Consider the following 22,031-nt stretch of genomic DNA (forward strand, 5'->3'; position numbering starts at 1 on the left):
TAATTATTTCCTGAGTTTTATTATTCTGACATAGAACTGATATATAATAAAATGCAAATAACTTTGGTATCCACTCACTGAGTTTTAATAAATGTCTATTGTCATGAGAGCACTTTACTAGAAACATAGGTGGATAATTTCCAGTGTTGGAATTCAATGAATAACAATAAATTCAAAGTATCATAGGTTTTGTTGAAAGCAATTTTCCCAGTACTTTCACTTTCCTATGATAGTTGGCTATTGAAAAATACAAGTTCTTTTGTCCTTATGTTGATTACTACTATTAATCCTCATATCACATTATACATCACACAGCAATTATATTTGTAAATTGTCTACCTATATGTCTGTGTTTCTAGTTAGCTAGATATATTTTGGTTACAAAAAGGTTATGGCTGAAGCAGGGTTCAAGGAGTTCAAAGGCACTTCAATAAAGGGAGCAACAGAGCTCATAGAAATAAAGAAAATTCCTGCGGTGTTCAGATATTAATGAATTCAGTTGGAGAAATGCTGGAGGCACAAAGCAACATTGCTGAGCTGCAGAGGCTGCAAGGTCACAGGGTTGAGCTGGGCCTTAGGGCTGAGTTGAGCTCCAGAGAGGTGTGGGATCATGGAAGTAGAAGTCATGATTCTAAATTCATGACTTCAGAACCATGCAAGACAAATTACAAGACTGCTCCAGAATGTTGAATAGGCCAATGGAAATCACTTTGCATGAACTGTATTAATGATGGGAACAGAACAGAAAGTCACACAGAAAGACAATCAAAAGATTAACAGACAAAAACAGAAATGTGCACAAAAACCAAAAACAAGCACCTGCCGCTAGATCACAACAAAATATAACTGATTCAGATGGGATCTTCCATAAGCTCACCACAGACAGATGACGGGGAGAGCAGATTCCACATTACTCCTCCTTCCCAAGGGGAGCAGATCAAAAATAATGGTTAAGTTAAAGGTGCCCTCTGGAGGCCTGCCGACATCAAATGCTGGCCACTCCAAGGAGCAAGAAATCTGCCATGGTCCTTTCTTAATCTTAACTGACAGGTTGTGTGCTCTAGCCCTAATTCAGTCCAATGGTCTAAAGTCAAACTCAGAGGAGTCGTCACAGTCTGTCCCATCATCAAAGTCACAAGTAACACAGAACAGAAACTTAAGACACACAGACAAAGACTATCAGACGCCCGTTTCCACCTAGACAGGCAAGACCACTCTGGAAAAACAGTCGTCTGGGAGGACATTTTGCTTCTCCAGTACAGGAGAACTACTGTGTCTTCACCAGCACCCAGATGGCTGGAAGGGTGATTCTTTTCTCCAACTCCAGGAGAATCACCAAATCCTCACCAGCACCCAGATGGGAATCTCCCAGGCATCCCTGGGGTCCCTACAGACCTCCCGGGATGTCTCCCAGGGTGACACAGTTGGTGAGCCCCTGGCACATCTACCAATACTCACACTCCTCGCCTCTACCGGAGACGCAAGTCTCCGTCTCTACCCAAGACCGCGAGCGACTGCAAAACCAGAACTCAGACCCAGAGTTCAGCCGACACAGAAACACAAGGACACGGACAATATTTCACCTCCAAGTGGATCTTGGACGAGCTGTTGTGGTTAGCTAGTTGCTGGAACAAAGTGGCTGAACCAGCTGGTGCAATTATTCTTTCTGTGATCAGCTAGTTTCTGGAACAGGCAGTTCCAGGGCCTGCTTTTGGCTTCAACTTTTGTCTAGGGGACAATTTTAAACTTTTTCCTTTCAGGTCTAGTCCCATTCTCAGAAGAAATGACTACTCTATTTTCTTCTACTGTAAGTGCCTTTGCCTGTTCTAGAAATTCAGATAATGTAACCATACATTATATAATTACCACAACTTTGAGGAAGAATATCTTACACATCCAACTACAGGGACTGTATTTCACCAAGAGTACCAGTTACTGAGCAGCAAAACCCATCCTGATGCTGAGGGTGCAGCTCAATAGCAGAGAGCTTACATAAAATGCACAAGGTCCTGGTTTCTATCCTCAGCACTGGAATAAGAAGAAAGAGGAAATGGGGGATGCAACAGATAGGAATACTTTCAGCTCTAAGTTGCAGAGAAGCACACTTGTAGTGGCTTTAAGAAATAGGAATTGGTTTTATCATACTCCATGAAACTTCAAAACATTCGATTCCTGCCACTGGTTTGCCAACTTAACTTGATAGGTTTGGCCTGATGGTACACGTCATCTGCAATCATCTCTTCTCTATTCAAGACCACATACAGGCAGCATAAAGCATTCTGTAGATGCCCCTACTTGTCATATGTCCCATTGATTTAGTTACAAAGAAAACTGGGAAGAATGAAAATTGGCTTTCTAGTCAAATCCCAGGAGAAGGACAAAGGAGAAAATTGGTAGGGAATGGCTCTGAGTCTGAAACTGTTGTGCCCAGATTGCAAAAACCCCAGAAACCACCAGGAACCACAACTATGAGGCAAGCACATGAGAGTATTCAAGCTCGGGAGATTGGGTCACAAACCCTCCTGATGGAACAGGAAGGAGAGTGAACCCCCAGGTCTAGGTGAAGGGGGTTTATAAAGGAAAAAACTGCAAGTGGGGGTTTCCAAGCCTTGGTGTTACATGAGAGGGTAAAGGAATGTTGGTCTTTCAGCTAATTGGTTTACAGCACCTGGTTAAACCACACGGAGGGAGCCTACATCAAAAAGGAGCATCTTAACCTGGGAACAACTTATGTTTCCTTAGCCCACTCTGTTGTTATCATCCAGCTGCAGCTGCTGTGTCTATTTTGCTACTGCCAGGGACATTTCATGATTTTTCTCACACCTCAAGGGAGGGGGCCATGACTCTCTAAGGGCAAGTTAACTTAGAATGGAGTTTTAAGAACAAAATGGAGTTTATTCTGCTACCTCAGAATTCAGTCCCTTTAAAACCAATATATATATGGTAGAGCTGCTTACTAATTTTGGTCAAGATACCTAACTCGTTTCACCCAAAACCCATCCATAATTTGATAACTTGTTTGGGGATGCAGCTCTCTGGTAGAGATTTTGCCCAGCATGTGCAAGGCCCTAGGTTCAATTTCCAGCAACACAAGAACTTGTACAGCAAAATATATAATAATACTATTTAATTCACAAGTCTTTCTATAACAATTAAATTAGCTATAAGATATAGTGTACAGTACTGCTTGGAACATAGGCCTCAATTGTAGTGGGTATTATGTACCATAGGGGAAAATAAAACATAAAATGCCAAGCATGTTGGCATGTGTATGTAAACTTGGTAGGCTGAGGCAGAAAGATCAAGAGTTCAAGGACATTCTGAGCTTTAGAATGAGACCTTGTGGAAAGGAGCAGGGGAAGGAAGAGGCAGAGAAGTAAGATTACTTTAGTGTCAATGAAAAGGGGAGATAGTAAAAACTAAAAATACATGCAATGAACTACAGAGGGTGGGAGAAAAGGAATGAAACCTCAAGGGTCAGCAAAAGAATGAAAACAGGCAACTTTAGGAGCGAGGAGGTTGGAAGGACCCTCTAGAATATACCAGAGACCTGGGAAGGGAGAGACTCTTAGGACTCAAAGGCGGTGGGGAACCCTAGATTAAAGGCCCTACAATGGGGAGAAGGAACTTATTGAATCGACCTCCAGCAGAAAGACAGGACATCAAGTGAGGGATGTGGTTGCTATCCCACAGCCAAAGCTCTGACCCATAATTCTTCCTGTCTGAAGGAAATGCAGGGATGGAAATAGAGAAGAACCCGAGGAAAAGAAGGTCCAGCAACAGGCCCAAAGTGGGATCCAGCTCAAGACCTGACACCGTGCTGAAGCTATGGGTTGTTCAAGAAAATATGGACCTACCATGACTACTCTGTACAAAAGACCCAACAAGCAGCTGAAAGAGTCAGATGCAGATGTACACTCAACCAGGATCAGTAGCTGCTGACCCCTCTGGTTTTATTTAAGGGAAGCTGGAGGGAGCTAGGAGGAGGGCAACCCTGTAAGAGGGACCAGGAGTCTCAGTGTACCCCCCCGAGATCTCTCAGACTGGATCACATAACCAGGCAGCATACACCAGCTGAGATGGGGCCCCCAACACATATACAGCAGAGGACTCCTGGGTTTGGATTCAGTCAGAGAAAATGAACCTAACTGTCAAGAGACTGGAAGTCCCAGGGAGTTTAGAGGTCTGGTGGGGTGGGTGCAGTGGGGACATCCTTGTGGAGACTGGGAGAGGGGGGAGTAGGGGGAGAGGTATGAGGGTGGACCACCAGGAAGGGATAAAATCTGGAGTGTAAAAATTAATTAATTAATTAAAAAAGATGCTCGTGCTTGACACTGAAATATCTATTCTCTATTATTCAATAAATATATTGTGGGACAACACATCAAATATGATTCCTATTGTATACAATTGTTCACACAACATAAAAACAATGTGAAAAGAAATATTATTTCCAATGAATCAGAGAGCTTTTGGGGGTCAATTACTTTCTGCTTCTATGGCTTCCACGTCATTTTCAGACCAAAGGTTGTTCCCTGGGAAGGTGACTCACTGACTTTCCTAAATGTCCAGGAGAAGTTCAGAAATCATCCTGATTCTATTTTACAGATGAATAGCTCAATCCTAGAAACGATCGGACTCACTAAATCTGAATATGCCCCTCTCCCACTTTTCAGTGACCTTAATACCATCCAACAACATGGGTGCCTTGCACACGCCCTGATAAGGGATTTCCAACTAGGCTATATCCCTGGACAAAATATAGTACATTTGGATCTGTGTATTATATTACTAGAACCCTCAATTTACTTCCAAATATTCTAAGAAATACAGGAACAATTTGTTTTGTTTGAAAATGTACTTATATGTACAGCTCAGATGTGGCTCTGATGGCTTCCAGCAGACTCATTCACCTTGTCATTGGGCCCCATTAATATTTTGCTTCTTTTCAATGCCAAAATATTGTGTGTTACTAAAATAGACACATTGGCCAAACTAACAATAACAACTCAACAACCTGTGAATTTTTGTTTCAATGTGAAGGAATATCACCTTCAAAGATTCATTTTAAAATTTCACCTTCTTGATAAATATTCAGGGTGATTTGGGATAGCACATTCCCTGTGGGCTCGTCTGTTCTCCAGGCTTCCAAAGTACTCATGCACTCAGGGATGCAAAAACCAGGAAAACAATCTTGCAACTAGAATTTAGATTGGAGAGTGTAATTGTTGATAAGATTTTAATGATACATGCTAATTGCTAAGAGACCTGGGAGTCTTGTAGTGTGTTATGCAACACACAGAGGAAATGGCTGTAATACAGCATCTGAAAGAATCGGTATACTTTCTACTATAAGCCTATTCTTTGCTTTAATTCATCTATGTTATCCAGTTTTCTGTCACTTATAAAAATAGCTGAGGAAAAAAAACACCTTTTAAGTAGGAATGACTTAGAAATTAGGAGATTTCTGTCTGTGGCTGTGGTGAAAAGGTACACCATGGTGAAAGCAATGGCAGAGTAAAGTCACGTACCTTAGAGCAAGAGAACAGGCTACTGTCTCCTTCAGTGGAATATCCTGAGGAAGTTGCATAGCTTCCACGGACCCTACCTCTAAAAGGTCTACCAATCTACCCCCAAACACAATAACCTTTGCTGTAAGCCTCTATCAGATGGGCATTTGGGGGATATTTAGGATCCAAACAAAAATATCTGTGGATCTGTTTTTGGTGGTAAAACACTAGTCTAGTGTGGGCAAGGCAGTACTGGATTCAATAGTTCTACACTACACTTTCTTTTGGATGGTGAACTCATCACAGGCTTTATAGGTAGCTGTAAATCCTACAAAGATTTTTTTTCTTTTGTTCAAAGAAAGTTTAACAACATTTACATTGGTCTCTACTCTGATCCCCTCATTGTTCCCATCTCACATGGGATTGGTGATTCAGGAATCAGTATTAAGCAGTTAAGTCTCTGTGCTAAATATCATGTTAGCCAGCCAGACCAATAGCCACCGAGAGGCCCATAGTCCATAAGATTCTATATATCACTCGCCCATGTCCACTTCTAGACAATGTCCACTTTTAGCATCTTCAAATAAAACATACTGTCCAATTTAAGGACAGTCTTTCACCTTGAGAGCTAGTTTTGTCAGGCTAAGAAATCAATGTCCTTTCCCTTACCCCCTCTACATCAAGCCAGCAGCTTTCAACCACTAAGAGATAAGAGGAGATGCAATGCAAATGTATCAGCCCCCTTGCTCTTCCAGTGGGATAACATGGTTTCTAAAGCTCCCTCCAGGACAGAGCTCTGATTGCCTACAATGAATCTGCTCTCTTGACTGCTCTCTCTCCATCATCCTTTCCTTACTTTTCCATTTCCTCCCCACTATTTCCTAGGAACACCTCCCAACTTTACTCTTTCTCATTTTGCTGCAGAATTGGTTCTTGGAGAATCCAATGAGAACATAGACATGTAAGCATGGTGCAGGAAGGGGAGTTAGTGTGCTGGTTAGTATTTTTGTCAACTCGGCAGAACCTAGGATCATCTGAGAAGAGGGAATTGAGAAAATTCCCCTATCATATTACCTGTAGTCAACTTGAGGGAGCATTTTATTGACTAATGATTGATGTGGGAGGACCCAGCCATCACCCCTGGGCAGATGCTCCTAAATTGTATAAAAAGCAAGCTGAACAAGCCATGGTGACCAAGCTAACAAGCATTCCTCTGTGGTTCTGCTTTAGCTCTTGCTTCCAGGTTTTCTCCTTCTGTTTCTGCCCCAGAGGTCATGTGTTTATCACAGCTATAAAGAGCAAAGTAGAACAGAAATTTGTACCATAATCATGAAGTATCATTATACAAGACCATGGCCATATTGTTTTGGGGGGAGGATTATGGAAAGATTTTGGAGCTTTGGACTGGAAAGTTCATCGAATACTCTGAGCTCACTGAGATGTTACAGGAACTTGAAAGATAAGAACATTGAGAGAGGAGATGGAGGCCTGGCTTATAAAGTTTCAGAGGCAAAAAAGATAGTATCTATCTATGTGATAGTTTGTATTAAGATTCTGTGGTTTGGGTTATGTAGTAGGGTTATGAAGCCTCAGATGGGATTAACAAGAGACCAGGACCCCTAAAGTAAAAACTTTGCTTTACTCATACTGTGTCAATTGATTCTGCTCAGCTGATTCTGAGAAATCAACTGCAGTTAATGGGACCAGCATCAGTGAGGTGAAATCTTTGATGAAACATTTCCTTGGAGTTGGCACACAGAATCTGTGGTCTACAGGGAATCAAGAAGCATCTCAAGCTGTCAACAGAACTTGGTAATGTTTAAGAGTTTCACACATGGTCCTGGTTTTGATGACATGAAAACCGAAGCATTCAAGGGCTCATAGGGAGAAGCTGGGGCTGGGCAGTATGTGGTAGGTCAATAGTCCTTTAACAGAGACTAGGTGATGCCACTAATGAAGGTACAGTGGAGACCATAGTATGTAAGAGATGCCAGTACTGTGGAATGATCACCAAGGAAAGCAGCAGATCTAGAGAGGAACCAGTCTGAGCTGATATAGCAAGTTTTGTGTGCTGAAGATGGCAAATCCAGAATGGTGGGGGTATGTAAGATCTTTGGAACCTAGAAGATCATAATCTCAAGATGTTGGACACTAAGTTATTTACACTGTTGACATTTGGTTTTGCTTTGATTTGATTATGACTGTGCCTTGGTTTCTCTATCTTGGAGTAAGAAAGTATTTAACTTTTTTTTCTTACAGGAAATTTTAATGATACTTTGGTCTTTTAAAGTGCTTGAGTTTTTAAAAGACTATGCAAGTTTAAAAGCTATCCTATTTTTATATTGTGATATTTACATGAGACCTTGAGGATAAACAAGAAAGGTTATAATTTAATAGTGATGTGCTTATGTGTCAAGTTGACAAGGAATTGATTGTTCTGGTTAATTTTTGTCAACTTGATACAAATTTGAGCCACCCAAGAAGAGGGAGCTTCAATGGAGAAAATTCCCCTACTAGACTGGTGTGTGCGTATGCCTATATGGGCATTTTCTTGATTGATGGTGGATTGTGGAGGGCTCAGACTACTGTGGAACCAGGGAACGTGGTCTTGAGTTGTATAGGAAAGTACACTGAGCAAGTCATGAGGAACAAGCAGTACTCCTTGTGTTTGCTAATTAAACCCTTTCCTCTCTGAAATTGCTTTTGATCAGAATGTTTTATCACAGCAATAAAAAGCAAATTATGACAGAGAATGACCAGTGCTCCCTGTTCAGGCTTTATAGAGTCAGATAAACTATCTCTATTCCAGTTGTGTGACACTGGCCAATTTCTGTACACACTCCAAGTCTCACCTTACTCCTTTGTAAGGCCCTATTATTAAAGTTTTCTAGTTTTACACACACACACACACACACACACACACACACACACACGCATGCACACAGGCATATATATTGGAGAAACAAACAAAAAGCTTCTTTCTTCCATTTCTTATACAGACTTCCAACAGAAGGTATAGCCCAGATTAGATCTGTACTAAATATCTGGATTAAATGTGTAACTTCATTCCTCAAAGACCCAGATTGGAATTGCATCTTCTAACTTCAAATTAAGCATAAGCTCCTGACAGATGTGCCCTCTATTTTGGGATATTAGTTAATTCCAGATGTAGTTAAGTTGACAACAAAGAATAGACACACTGTCTCACAGGATTGTAAGTGTTAAACAACACAACAGAAATGAAGGATCCAGAACAGAACTAAAAGTCCAGTTACCTTCTCATGCTGTAAAACAAAAAGGGAAACTATTATTTTCTTTATGAAAATGGCTTCCCACAACCAGGTGTGGTGGTGCACAACTATAATTGTAACCCTGGGAAGGACAGGAGAAGAAGACAGTGAGTTTGAGGTCAGCCTAAGATATTATCTGGACCCTGTTTCAAAGCATAAAAGAATAAAAAGGAGTAGAAGGAGGTGGAGGAGGAGAAGGAGGGGAGGAAAATGATTTTTCAAAGAGAACTCTTTTCATACCCACACACATGGTCCCAATTTATTCCAGAACACCCGATTTTGAAAGACTCCCTACTCTAAAGGAGTTTTTTTTTTCTTTCCCGGAGCTGAGGACCAAACCCAGGGCCTTGCACTTGCTAGGCAAGCGCTCTACCACTGAGCTAAATCCCCAACCCCTGACTCCCTACTCTAATGTGACTCCTGCAAGGCACTGAATAGACAGAAATTTGCACTGTCTTATTCTCTCAGTCTCATTCTCTCTCTCCCTCCTTCCCTTTTGTCTGTTTCTGCCTCCCCCTTCCTTTTATTTATTTTTTTTGCAATAGTGTTTGGTTATGTAGTTCAGGATGGCCTTGATCTTACTACGTAGGACAGGCTAGCACCCTTAACCTTACAGGAGCTCTTCTGCCTCAGTCTCCTCAGTGCTGAGATATTAGATATGCATTCTGACTTCAGCAAGCCCCTAGAAGGGTTAATGTGTGTCCTATCACATCCCCTGAAACCAAACAGATGCTATGCCTTCATACATATCATTTAAGAATTTTCTGACAGTAAACTAAAGGAATAAACTTTTGGGAACTGGAAGAAGCAGGCAGAATACATCATGTCCCCGTGGGACCCAAACATATAGTGTAATCTCACCCTGTCCCCAGTGGATTTGGGGTTTGTATTTTGAGATCTACAGCTACTGTGGGATTAGTTACCTCTATTTCTATTCAGGGGTGTTTTAATGGTGAAGCTGCACTATTTCCCTTAAGGAATGAATAGTAATGATGCTTTGAATATGCATAGCACTTTTATTCCTCTAAGCACATCAAGATATATTTGATTATAGTTCTCACATCAAGACATAGTTCCTCATTTACAATCAGAATTTTTGTAAATTGTACTGTCTTTCTCAGGATTATGTTCTCTGGGAGTATACAGTGTATGTGTCTCTGTGTTGTGATGGAGGTTGAACCCAAGGCTTTGCAAATGTACATGCTTTCTTTCCTTCTAAGCTACAGTCCCAGTCTTTCCCCTGGGAATTATGGACCAAATAAACATCTTCCCATCTTTCAGTATTTGCCTTTGTGTCTCCTTTTCTCCTCCCCTTTCACTGTTTTAACCATCCAATTCACTTGAGACCCACAGTGGGTTAAGAATGCCATAAAGCCCCTAGGACTTTATCAATAATGTGCCTCCACCCGCCTTACAGAATTCCAGATCCTTCCTTCTTCCAACTTCTTTGAGTTGTTTTTGTATCTCTTGTCTGATTGTAATAGAAAACAAATGTTTTATGTTTAATTGGCAATAACATCACTAAAAGAAAAAAACTGTAGTGTGTAATTTGGTTTGAAATCAGCAAATCTCCACCCTTTGTGTGTGTGTGTGTGTGTGTGTGTGTGTTTCTTTGTTTTAGTTTAACTTTTTCATGTGTTTGTGTGGCAGGCTTATGTACACCACAAACATGTAAAAGATTCCACAAAAGGCCAGAAGAGGAGTCAGATCTCTTGAAAGTACAGTTGCAGGCAATTGTGAGTTGCCGTGTGGATGCTAGGAAATAAAGCTGGGTCCTCTGCACCTCTACAAGAACAGTAAGTGCTCTTAACTCTCTGTATTAGGATTACAGGCGTGTATCACTCTGCCTGGCTTCTTGAAAAATCTCATTAAGACAAAACATCAGAGATCTGAAAGCAGTTCACTGTTAAGGCTCTGGATTGGATCAGTAATTCTCCAACATACCCCGGGTTGTCTTGACTTTCCTGGCTTCCCTATGTCTCTGTTCAAAGACATATAAAACCCTATGAAAATTGTCTACCAAAATCAGAAGAGGGTAATATGGAGTCAATTATTTTTCTGGGGCATAGCCCATACAGGCAGGCATCATAAGTCTGCAGTCCCAACACTGTGAAGACCTTGTAACTGTAAATAGACAGATAGATACAGTGACAGACAGGCAAAAAAAAACGCTTTTTACATACACAAACACAGAGACAGAAGTGAGAAGGAGGAGAGAAAGAAAAGAGAGAGAGAGAGAGAGAGAGAAAAGAAAGAACACCACCCTGCCTTTCAATGCACATCGTCAGGTTCTTGTTTGGTATGACCAGGTTGTAGCCAGTCTCCTACCAGTCTGTGTCCTAGGTTCAGCCTGAACCTCAATTAAGGGAGTGTGGGACAGAAACAACACTTACTTTTTAAATGAGAAGGCCTCCTGGCTTCCCTTACATACTGCCCTGATTCAAACCTTTCTTTGTTCCTCTATGCTTACTTGTTTTTTGTTTTGTTTTGTTTTGTTTTGTTTATTGTCTCTTGTTATTCTTGCCCAATTTTAATTCTTTTTTTGTACTTATTTAAAAACTAATTTTCCCCTTGGGTTGTCTTCTTCAAAAGCCCCTTTCATCTTGTTTTGCATTTTCTCAAGACCCTCCCTGGAATCTGTCAACTATATTTCTCCCATCTCACCACTGCTGAGGATCCTGCTCAGGACTTTAAATGTATGTGGACCTCCACTGAGTCATATACCTAGCTTCTGTATCTTCCCTTGAAAGCAAAAATAAGGGGCTGGAGAGAGGGCTTAGCAATCAAAGGCTCTGGCTGCTCTTCCAGATTCCCATCATGCACATGGTGGTTCACATCCATCTGTAACACCAGTTTCCAGGAGACCTGATGCCCTTTTCTAGCTTCTGTAGGCACCAAGCATGCACTTGATGCACAGACATTGAATACACTCAAACTACCCATAAACATATAGAAATAAAGAAATCTAGATATGATTTTGAACACTTGTAATACAGAACTTGGGAGGCTGAAGCAGGAGGAACAGAAGCTTGAAGCCAGCTAGTGCTACATACTGAGACTATCTCAAAAAGTAGAAAGAGGAGGTGGGAGGACAAAAACAAAAAGAAGAAAAGGAGGGGAAGCAAAGGAGAAGAGGAAAAGGAGAAAAATTGTATTTGGGACACTGGGTCTTCCTACCCCAGAATGTGAGTGAGAGAGGAAGAGGGGTGGTGGTGGGGAATCATTACTAAGCTACTTATCGTTTTACTACTATTAAACATTTCCTTAAGATAGACTTGAAACAAAAAGTGCTTAGTATCCTTCTAATAGACTGAGATTGGAAGGACCTGGCATACCTATCAGCTGGTGGAGACATATTGCTGTGTGTCTATACAAAAGATTCTGACTAGTTATGAAAAGGCATGGACTTCTGACAGACACATCACAGGTGACTCTCTCAAAATAGTTTCCCCCTAGCTGGCCCCCATGTCCAGCCTCAGTGGAGAGGATGCATAGTCCTGCTGTGACTTGTGCATTTACTGGTACCTTTGGATGGACTCCTTCTCTGGGGGAGAAAAAAGAAGAGAAGAGGGATGGGTTGGGGGGGGGCTGAGGTTGGAAAGAGAAGGAGGGAGTTTCGATCGAAATGTGAAACAAAATTTTTTTAAATGTATAAAAACAAAGTCGGACACAGAAAGATATGTTCTACACAATGACACATGAAGTTCAAGCACAGACCAAACAAATCTGTGTAAGAGCTAACAGGAGTAGCAAGGGAGGTGGAGGCCTGAATAGAAGGAGGCATTAATGCACAACGAGGGACGAGGGGAACGGTCACCTCCATTAGTTCAGCTTTACCAAAACTCATTGAACTGTATTCTGGAGATCTGTGCATTTTGGTCTGCAATTTTTGAAGGAATTCACCTTGAAAGAAACCCATTAAAAGAATGAGAAACAAGAGATTGTTAAATCAACTGTAGCAGTTATAGAAGACAATTATGTCACGTCAAATCTCAGTAGACTAGTGAGATGTAGGGATTAGGTTGAGTGCAGGGGCAGGGGTTAGAAAACGGGGAGGGGGATTTTGCCAGTATATACACATATAAAATATTGTACTGAACTCCATTTATAAAATTCATATGTGTTATTATACATAAAGTTCATACGTGTTAATTGCATTTATAATGGCTTATACCTGTGATGTGAACATTTGGGTTTCTGAGGTTGAAGGATACCACAAGCTGGAGACCATCTGGGCTACCCAGCTAGGCTCTATCTCAAAAAGAACACAAAAATTAAGATAAAAAGCTTTAATAAACAAAAATTAAAAATGTAGACTTTTTGTTTCAGAAGGCTTTAATAGCATGGGGGAAAATGCTTACCCATAAGAAAGGCAGGGCCCAGAATCACACATAAGAATGGCCTCATTTTTCATGGGAAACATCTACAGAATTACAATAATGAAAATTGAAATTCTGACTAAAACAGCAGCAGAAGAAAGACCCAATTTTTCATAGGAAAAATTTTACTTAGCATATGCACAGGAAAAGATGGGGGAGCTAAAAAAATAAATAAGAAGACATTGCCAGTTCTTTTTTGTTGTTTGTCTCAGATAGGTAACTTTTATTTCCCTAATGTTTGGTTCTGAAATATATGGAAAGTATACCTTTTTAAAAGGACATCATTCTTTCAGAAAACCACAAAGCACAGCTCTTTGTGGCTCACACGCAGTCTTTCTTGTAGTGGCTTGCATAGAAAGTAACTGGAGCATGCAGCCTGGATCTTGCTTGATTTTCTTCCCCAAGTTACTCTGGTTCAGTCAACATTTCCTCCGCATAAGTGACCAGAGCCCTTAAAGGAGTCCTTTAGTGGGACGACCCATCCTGCTAACATTTCTTTGTCTTTTAAACCTTATGTTCAATCACGATAGCCAAACCATGCTCACAGAATTTTCTATCCAGTTTTTTTTTCCATTGAGAAAAAGTCATGTATTTCAGGGTGATCTCATACTTGCTATGTAGCCAAGATTCATAACCTTGGACTCTGAATCCTCATGCTTCTACATCCTGAATGCTGAAATTATAGAAGTATACCACCACTCCTGATCTTATGTGGTGCTGAGGATTGAACCTAGGGCTTCATGCATACTAGGCAAGCACTTTATCAATTGAACTATTTTCCCAAACCCACTAAGTCATATTTCTAAGCCATTTCAAAAAATATTGAATAACTAGGAAAGACATGAGAACCCTGTATGCTACAGCCAATATGACCATGTTATTTTCAATAACAGCTGATGAGAATAGTTTCTCCTCCTCCTCCTCCTCCTCCTGCTCCTCCCCTCCTCCTCCCTCTTCCCTCCTTCTCCTCCTCCCCCCTTCCCCTCCTTCTCCTTTTTTTTCTTTTCTTTTTCTTTTTTTTTTATTACAACTTGAATTTCTTATATAAGGACCCAGGGCCCCCCTTCCACTGGTGCTCTTACTGGGATATTCATTGCAACCTACGAGGTCAGAGTCCAGGGTCAGTCCATGTATAGTCTTTGGGTAGTGGCTTAGTCCCTGGAAGCTCTGGTTGGTTGGCATTGCTGTACATATGGGGTCTTGGCTCCTTCAAGCTCTTCCAGTTCTTTCTCTGATTCCTTCAACAGGGGTCCTGTTCTCCAGTTCAGTGGTTTCCTGCTGGCATACGCCTCTGTATTTGCTGTATTCTGGCTGTGTCTCTCAGGGCGATCTGCATTCACATTTTGATCATCCGTCTTGAGTTTCATTTGTTCTAGGCATCTAGGGTAATTCAAGCATTTGGGCTAATAGCCACTTATCAATGAGTACATACCATGTATGTCTTTCTGTGATTAGGTTAGCTCACTCAGGATGATAGTTTCCAGTTCAACCATTTGCCTCTGAATTTCACAAAGTCATTGTTTTTTTGATGGCTGAGTAATATTCCATTGTGTAGATGTACCACATTTTCTGTATCCATTCCTCTGTTGAAGGGCATCTGGGTTCTTTCCAGCTTCTGGCTATTATGAATAAGGCTGCGATGAACATAGTGGAGCACGTGTCTTTTTTATATGTTGGGGCATCTTTTGGGTATATGCCCAAGAGAGGTATAGCTGGATCCTCAGGCAGTTCAATGTCCAATTTTCTGAGGAACCTCCAGACTGATTTCCAGAATGGTTGTAGCAGTCTGCAACCCCACCAACAATGGAGGAGTGTTCCCCTTTCTCCACATCCTCGCCAGCATTTGCTGTCACCTGAGTTTTTGATCTTAGCCATTCTCACTGGTGTGAGGTGAAATCTCAGGGTTGTTTGATTTGCATTTCCCTTATGACTAAAGATGTTGAACATTTCTTTAGGTGTTTCTCAGCCATTTGGCATTCCTCAGCTGTGAATTCTTTGTTTAGCTCTGAACCTCATTTTTAATAGGGTTATTTGTCTCCCTGCTGTCTAACTTCTTCAGTTCTTTGTATATTTTGGATATAAGGCCTCTATCTGTTGTAGGATTGGTAAAGATCTTTTCCCAATCTGTTGGTTGCCGTTTTGTCCTAACCACAGTGTCCTTTGCCTTACAAAAGCTTTGCAGTTTTATGAGATCCCATTTGTCGATTCTTGATCTTAGAGCATAAGCCATGGGTGTTTTGTTCAGGAAATTTTTCCAGTGCCCATGTGTTCCAAATGCTTCCCTAGTTTTTCTTCTATTAGTTTGAGTGTATCTGGTTTGATGTGGAGGTCCTTGATCCACTTGGACTTAAGCTTTGTACAGGGTGATAAGCATGGATCGATCTGCATTCTTCTACATGTTGACCTCCAGTTGAACCAGCACCATTTGCTGAAAATGCTATCTTTTTTCCATTGGATGGTTTTGGCTCCTTTGTCAAAAATCAAGTGCCCATAGGTGTGTGGGTTCATTTCTGGGTCTTCAATTCGGTTCCATTGGTCTATCTGTCTGTCTCTGTACCAATACCATGCAGTTTTTATCACTATTGCTCTGTAATACTGCTTGAGATCTGGGATAGTGATTCCCCCTGAAGTCCTTTTATTGTTGAGGATAGTTTTAGCTATCCTGGGTTTTTTGTTATTCCATATGAATTTGCAGATTGTTCTGTCTAACTCTTTGAAGAATTGGATTGGTATTTTGATGGGGATTGCATTGAATCTGTAGATCGCTTTTTGGTAGAATGGCCATTTTACTATATTAATCCTGCCAATCCATGAGCATGGGAGATCTTTCCATCTTCTGAGATCTTCTTCAATTTCTTTCTTCAGAGTCTTGAAGTTCCTATTGTACAGATCTTTCCTTGCTTGGTTAAAGTCACACAGGTACTTTAAATTATTTGGATCTATTATGAAGGGTGTCATTTCCCTAATTTCTTTCTCGGCCTGTTTCTCTTTTGTGTAGAGGAAGGCTACTGATTTATTTGAGTTAATTTTATACCCAGCTACTTTGCTGAAGTTGTCTATCAGCTTTAGTAGTTCTCTGGTGGAACTTTTGGGATCACTTAAATATACTATCATATCATCTGCAAATAGTGATATTTTGACTTCTTCTTTTCCTATCTGTATCCCCTTGACCTCCTTTTGTTGTCTGATTGCTCTGGCTAGAACTTCCAAGAACTATATTGAATAAGTAGGGAGAGAGTGGGCAGCCTTGTCTAGTCCCTGATTTTAGTGGGATTGCTTCAAGTTTCTCTCCATTTAGTTTAATGTTAGCAACTGGTTTGCTGTATATGGCTTTTACTATGTTTAGGTATGGGCCTTGAATTCCTATTCTTTCTGGGACTTTTATCATGAAGGGGTGTTGAATTTTGTCAAATGCTTTCTCAGCATCTAATGAAATGATAGTGTGGTTTTGTTCTTTCAGTTTGTTTATATAATGGATCACGTTGATGGTTTTCCGTATATTAAACCATCCCTGCATGCCTGGGATGAAGCCTACTTGATCATGGTGGATGATTGTTTTGATGTGCTCTTGGATTCGGTTTGCCAGAATTTTGTTGAGTATTTTTGCGTCAATGTTCATAAGGGAAATTGGTCTGAAGTTCTCTTTCTTTGTTGGGTCTTTGTGTGGTTTAGGTATAAGAGTAATTGTGGCTTCATAGAACGAATTCGGTAGTGCTCCATCTGTTTCAATTTTGTGGAATAGTTTGGATAATATTGGTACGAGGTCTTCTATGAAGGTCTGATAGAATTCTGCACTAAAACCGTCTGGACCTGGGCTCTTTTGGTTGGGAGACCTTTAATGACTTCTTCTATTTCCTTAGGAGTTATGGGGTTGTTTAACTGGTTTATCTGTTCTGATTTAACTTGGTACCTGGTATCTGTCTAGGAAATTGTCCATTTCCTGCAGATTTTCAAGTTTTGTTGAATATAGGCTTTTATAGTAAGATCTGATGATTTTTTGAATTTCCTCTGAATCTGTAGTTATGTCTCCTTTTCATTTCTGATTTTGTTAATTTGGACACACTCTCTGTGTCCTCTCATTAATCTGGCTAAGGGTTTATCTATCTTGTTGATTTTCTCAAAGAACCAACTTTTGGTTCTGTTGATTCTTTCTATGGTCCTTTTTGTTTCTACTTGGTTGATTTAGGCTCTGAGTTTGATTATTTCCTGCCTTCTACTCCTCCTGGGTGTATTTGCTTCTTTTTTGTTCTAGAGCTTTTAGGTGTGCTGTCAAGCTGCTGACATATGCTCTTTCCTGTTTCTTTCTGCAGGCACTCAAGCGCTATGAGTTTTCCTCTTAGCACAGCTTTCATTGTGTCCCATAAGTTTGGGTATGTTGTATCTTCATTTTCATTAAATTCTAAAAAGTTTTTAATTTCTTTCTTTATTTCTTCCTTGACCAGGTTATCATTGAGTAGAGCATTGTTCAATTTCCACGTATATGTGGGCATTCTTCCCTTATTGTTATTGAAGACCAGTTTTAGGCCGGTGGTCTGATATGCGCATGGGATTATTTCTATCTTTCTGTACCTGTTGAGGCCCATTTTTTGACCAATTATATGGTCAATTTTGGAGAAAGTACCATGAGGAGCTGAGAAGAAGGTATATCCTTTTGCTTTAGGATAGAATGTTCTATAAATATCTGTTAAGTCCATTTGGCTCATGACTTCTCTTAGTCTGTCTACGTCTCTGTTTAATTTCTGTTTCCATGATCTGTCCATTGATGAGAGTGGGGTGTTGAAATCTCCTACTATTATTGTGTGAGGTGTAATGTGTGTTTTGAGCTTTAGTAAGGTTTCTTTTACGTATGTATGTGCCCTTGTATTTGGGGCATAGATATTTAGGATTGAGAGTTCATCTTGGTGGATTTTTCCTTTGATGAATATGAAGTGTCCTTCCTTATCTTTTTTGATGACTTTTAGTTGAAAATTGACTTTTTTGATATTAGAATGGCTACTCCAGCTTGCTTCTTCGACCATTTGCTTGGAAAGTTGTTTTCCAGCCTTTCACTCTGAGGTAGTGTCTGTCTTTGTCTCTGAGGTGTGTTTCCTGTAGGCAGCAGAATGCAGGGTCCTCGTTAATATCCAGTTTGTTAATCTATGTCTTTTTATTGGGGAGTTGAGGCCATTGATGTTGAGAGATATTAAGGAATAGTGATTATTGCTTCCTGTTGTATTCATATTTGGATGTGAGGTTATGTTTGTGTGCTTTTCTTCTCTTTGTTTTGTTGCCAAGGTGATTAGTTTCTTGCTTCTTCTAGGGTATAGCTTGCCTCCTTATGTTGGGCTTTACCATTTATTATCCTTTGTAGTGCTGGATTTGTAGAAAGATATTGTGTAAATTTGGTTTTGTCATGGAATATCTTGGTTTCTCCATCTATGTTGATTGAGAGTTTTGCAGGATACAGTAACCTGGTCTGGCATTTGTGTTCTCTTAGGGTCTGTATGACATCAGTCCAGGATCTTCTGGCCTTCATAGTTTCTGGCGAAAAGTCTGGTGTGATTCTGATAGGTCTGCCTTTATATGTTACTTGACCTTTTTCCCTTACTGCTTTTAATATTCTTTCTTTATTTCGTGCGTTTGGTGTTTTGACTATTATGTACGGAGGTGTTTCTTTTCTGGTCCAATCTATTTGGAGTTCTGTAGGCTTCTTGTATGCCTATGGGTATCTCTTTTTTTAGGTTAGGAAGTTTTCTTCTATGATTTTGTTGAAGATATTTACTGGTCCTTTGAGCTGGGAGTCTTCACTCTCTTCTATACCTATTATCCTTAGGTTTGATCTTCTCATTGAGTCCTGGATTTCCTGTATGTTTTGGACCAGTAGCTTTTCCGCTTTACATTATCTTTGACAGTTGAGTCAATGATTTCTATGGAATCTTCTGCTCCTGAGATTCTCTCTTCCATCTCTTGTATTCTGTTGGTGATGCTTGTATCTACAGCTCCTTGTCTCTTCTTTTGGTTTTCTATATCCAGGGTTGTTTCCATGTGTTCTTTCTTGATTGCTTCTATTTCCATTTTTAATTCCTTCAACTGTTTGATTGTGTTTTCCTGGAATTCTTTCAGGGATTTTTGTGACTCCTCTCTATGGGCTTCTACTTGTTTATTTATGTTTTCCTGGAATTCTTTTAGGAATTTTTGCGTTTCCTCTCTGTAGGCTTCTACTTGTTTGTTTATGTTTTCCTGTGTTTCTCTAAGGGAGTTCTTCATGTCTTTCTTGAAGTCCTCCAACATCATGATCAAATATGATTTTGAGACTAGATCTTGCTTTTCTGGTGTGTTTGGATATTCTGTGTTTGCTTTGGTGGGAGAATTGGGCTCCGATGATGCCATGTAGTCTTGGTTTCTGTTGCTTGGGTTCCTGCGCTTGCCTCTCGCCATCAGATTATCTCTAGTGTTACTTTGTTCTGCTATTTCTGACAGTGGCTAGACTGTCTTATAAGCCTGTGTTTCAGGAGTGCTGTAGACCTGTTTTCCTGTTTTCTTTCAGCCAGTTATGGGGACAGAGTGTTCTGTTTTCGGGCGCGTAGTTTTTCTTCTCTACAGTTCTTCAGCTGTTCCTGTGAGCCTGTGTCTTGAGTTCACCAGGCAAGTCGTTTGTAGCAGAAAAGTTTGTCTTACCTGTGGTCCCCAGGCTCAAGTTTGCTAGTGGGGTGTTGCCTATGAGCTCTCCACGGCCTCAGCAGCCAGGAAGATCTGCGCCGCCCCTTCTGGGAGGTTTGGTGCACCAGGGTTCCAGATAGCTTTTGTTTTCCTCTGGGGTCAGTACTGTGTGCAGCGTGCAGTCTCTTCTGGTTTCCCAGGCGTGTCCGCCTCTCTGAAGGTTTAGCTCTCCCTCCCACGGGATTTGGGTGCAGAGAACTGTTTATCCGGTCGGTCCCTTCAGGTGGTGTCTCAGGCGCAGTGGATCTGCTGCTCCCTGGGCCCTCCTCTACGGTGCCCAGAGGCCGTGATACAGTTTCCTCCTGGGCCAGGGATGTGGGCAGGGGTGGGCAGCGTTGGTGGTCTCCTCCGCTCTGCTCCCCCTCCTTCTCCTTTTCCTTCTCTTCCTCCTTTCTTCCTTCCCAAATCAAGATTAACTGAAGAAAGTAAAGAACGTATAGGAAAGCCTGGGCAAGGTCATCCATGCCTGGAAATTCTAGCACTTGGGGTATTGAGGCAGAAACATTGTAAGTTCAAGTTCCACCTGAGTTACATAGTGAGTTCTGGGCCAGCTTTGTGTACAGAGAAAGACCTTGGAATGAATTAAAATAAAAAACAGAGACAGACTAGGTAACAAGGTTCTCTTCACAAAACAAACAAAAGCAAAAGCCTGTGTTTTACTGGTTTTTCAAGGCTGACAATCAAATCTAGGGCCTTGCTCTAGGCAAGCACCATGACAAGGAACTATATCCTACCCTCCTCTTCATGAGCTTTTAATATATGATAACCAAGGAGAAAGTAAACATTAAAACATGTAAAAACCTTGTGAGGACTGACCACATCCCCCCACTCTGTCCTCAATTCACTGATGAGTGGATGTTTAGGAGACGATGAGTCCTAATCTTTGTGGTGATAGAATGCTTCTTTTTTTTTAAAAAAAAAAAAATTTTGGTCATTTTCTTTATTTACATTTCAAATGTTATCCTTCCCAGTTTTCCCTCTGAAAACTCCCCATTCCACTCCTCCTATCCCCTGCCTCCATGAGGGTACTCCTCTACCCACCTACCCACTCCAGCCCCACAGCCCTAGCATTCCCCTATGCTATGGCATCAAACCTTCACAGAACCAAGGGCCTTTCCTCATTGATGCCAGACAAGGCTATCATTATATATATTTTTTAAATATTTAAGAATAGGTTCTTTCAGAGCAGCTCTTTGGAGGGCCCTTGTCCTGTGTCTTGCTTCAATAGTGTTTGAATGGAACAGACCCGGGGACTACTCCCACTTTATTAGCTTTGAGCCACCTTAAAAGTCTCTCCAGTCGCAACCTCTGGGCTATCTCCTTGCAGCCTCCGGCTCCTAGGACCAGCCAGCACCGGCTCCATCTCAGCCCTATGCTCCAGATCAGCCGTGACCTCTCAGATTCCTCAGAATTATTACACCAAAGTGGAAGCTGCCACGAACCGCATGGTCAACTTGCACCTGCAGGCTTCCTACTCCTACCTCTCTCTGGGCTTCTTCTTTGATCCGGATGACGTGGCTTTGGAGAATGTAGGCCACTTCTTCCGTGAATTGGCTGAGAAGCACAGGGCGCAGAGCATCTCCTCAAGTTGCAGAACAATCACCAGGGCAGTGCAGTCTTCAAGGACATGCAGAAGCCATCTCAAGATGAGTGAGGTAAATCCCAGGAGACAATGGGAGCTGCCTTGGCCCTGGAGAAGAAACTGATTCAGGCCCTCTTGGATATGCATGCCCTGAGGTCTGCATGCACAGACCCTCATCTCTGTGATTTCTTGGGAAGCCACTTCCTGGATAAAGAGGTGAAGCTCATCAAGAAGATGGGCCACCACCTGACCAACCTTTATAGACTGGCAGGGCCACAACCAGCACAGAGTGGCATGACCCAGGCATCTCTGGGTGAGTATCTCTTTGAGCGCCTCATTCTCAAGCACCATTAGGCCTCTCGGTTTTCCAAGAGGCTCCCTCTGCTCTGCACCAGCCGCCTCAGCCTATCCCACGTCTTGTACGAAGTAAAAATAAAGCCTTTGAAACAAACAAACAAAAAGAATAGGTTCTACCTTATGAGAAAGAACCTATTCTTTTTTATGTATATGTATGTACATGTGCATACATACACTCATATGCATATGCATACACATACATATACATATATGA

At 41.2% G+C, this 22,031-nt stretch overlaps 1 pseudogene; it reads left to right on the forward strand.

Annotated features, from left to right (window-relative positions):
• Positions 1-1,403: 1,403 nt before the first annotated feature.
• On the forward strand, positions 1,404-21,814 carry LOC116888953 (annotated as a pseudogene).
• The last annotated feature ends 217 nt before the right edge of the window (positions 21,815-22,031 follow it).

The sequence above is a fragment of the Rattus rattus genome, chromosome X, assembly GCF_011064425.1.
Source record: "Rattus rattus isolate New Zealand chromosome X, Rrattus_CSIRO_v1, whole genome shotgun sequence".
Lineage (NCBI taxonomy): Eukaryota > Metazoa > Chordata > Mammalia > Rodentia > Muridae > Rattus > Rattus rattus.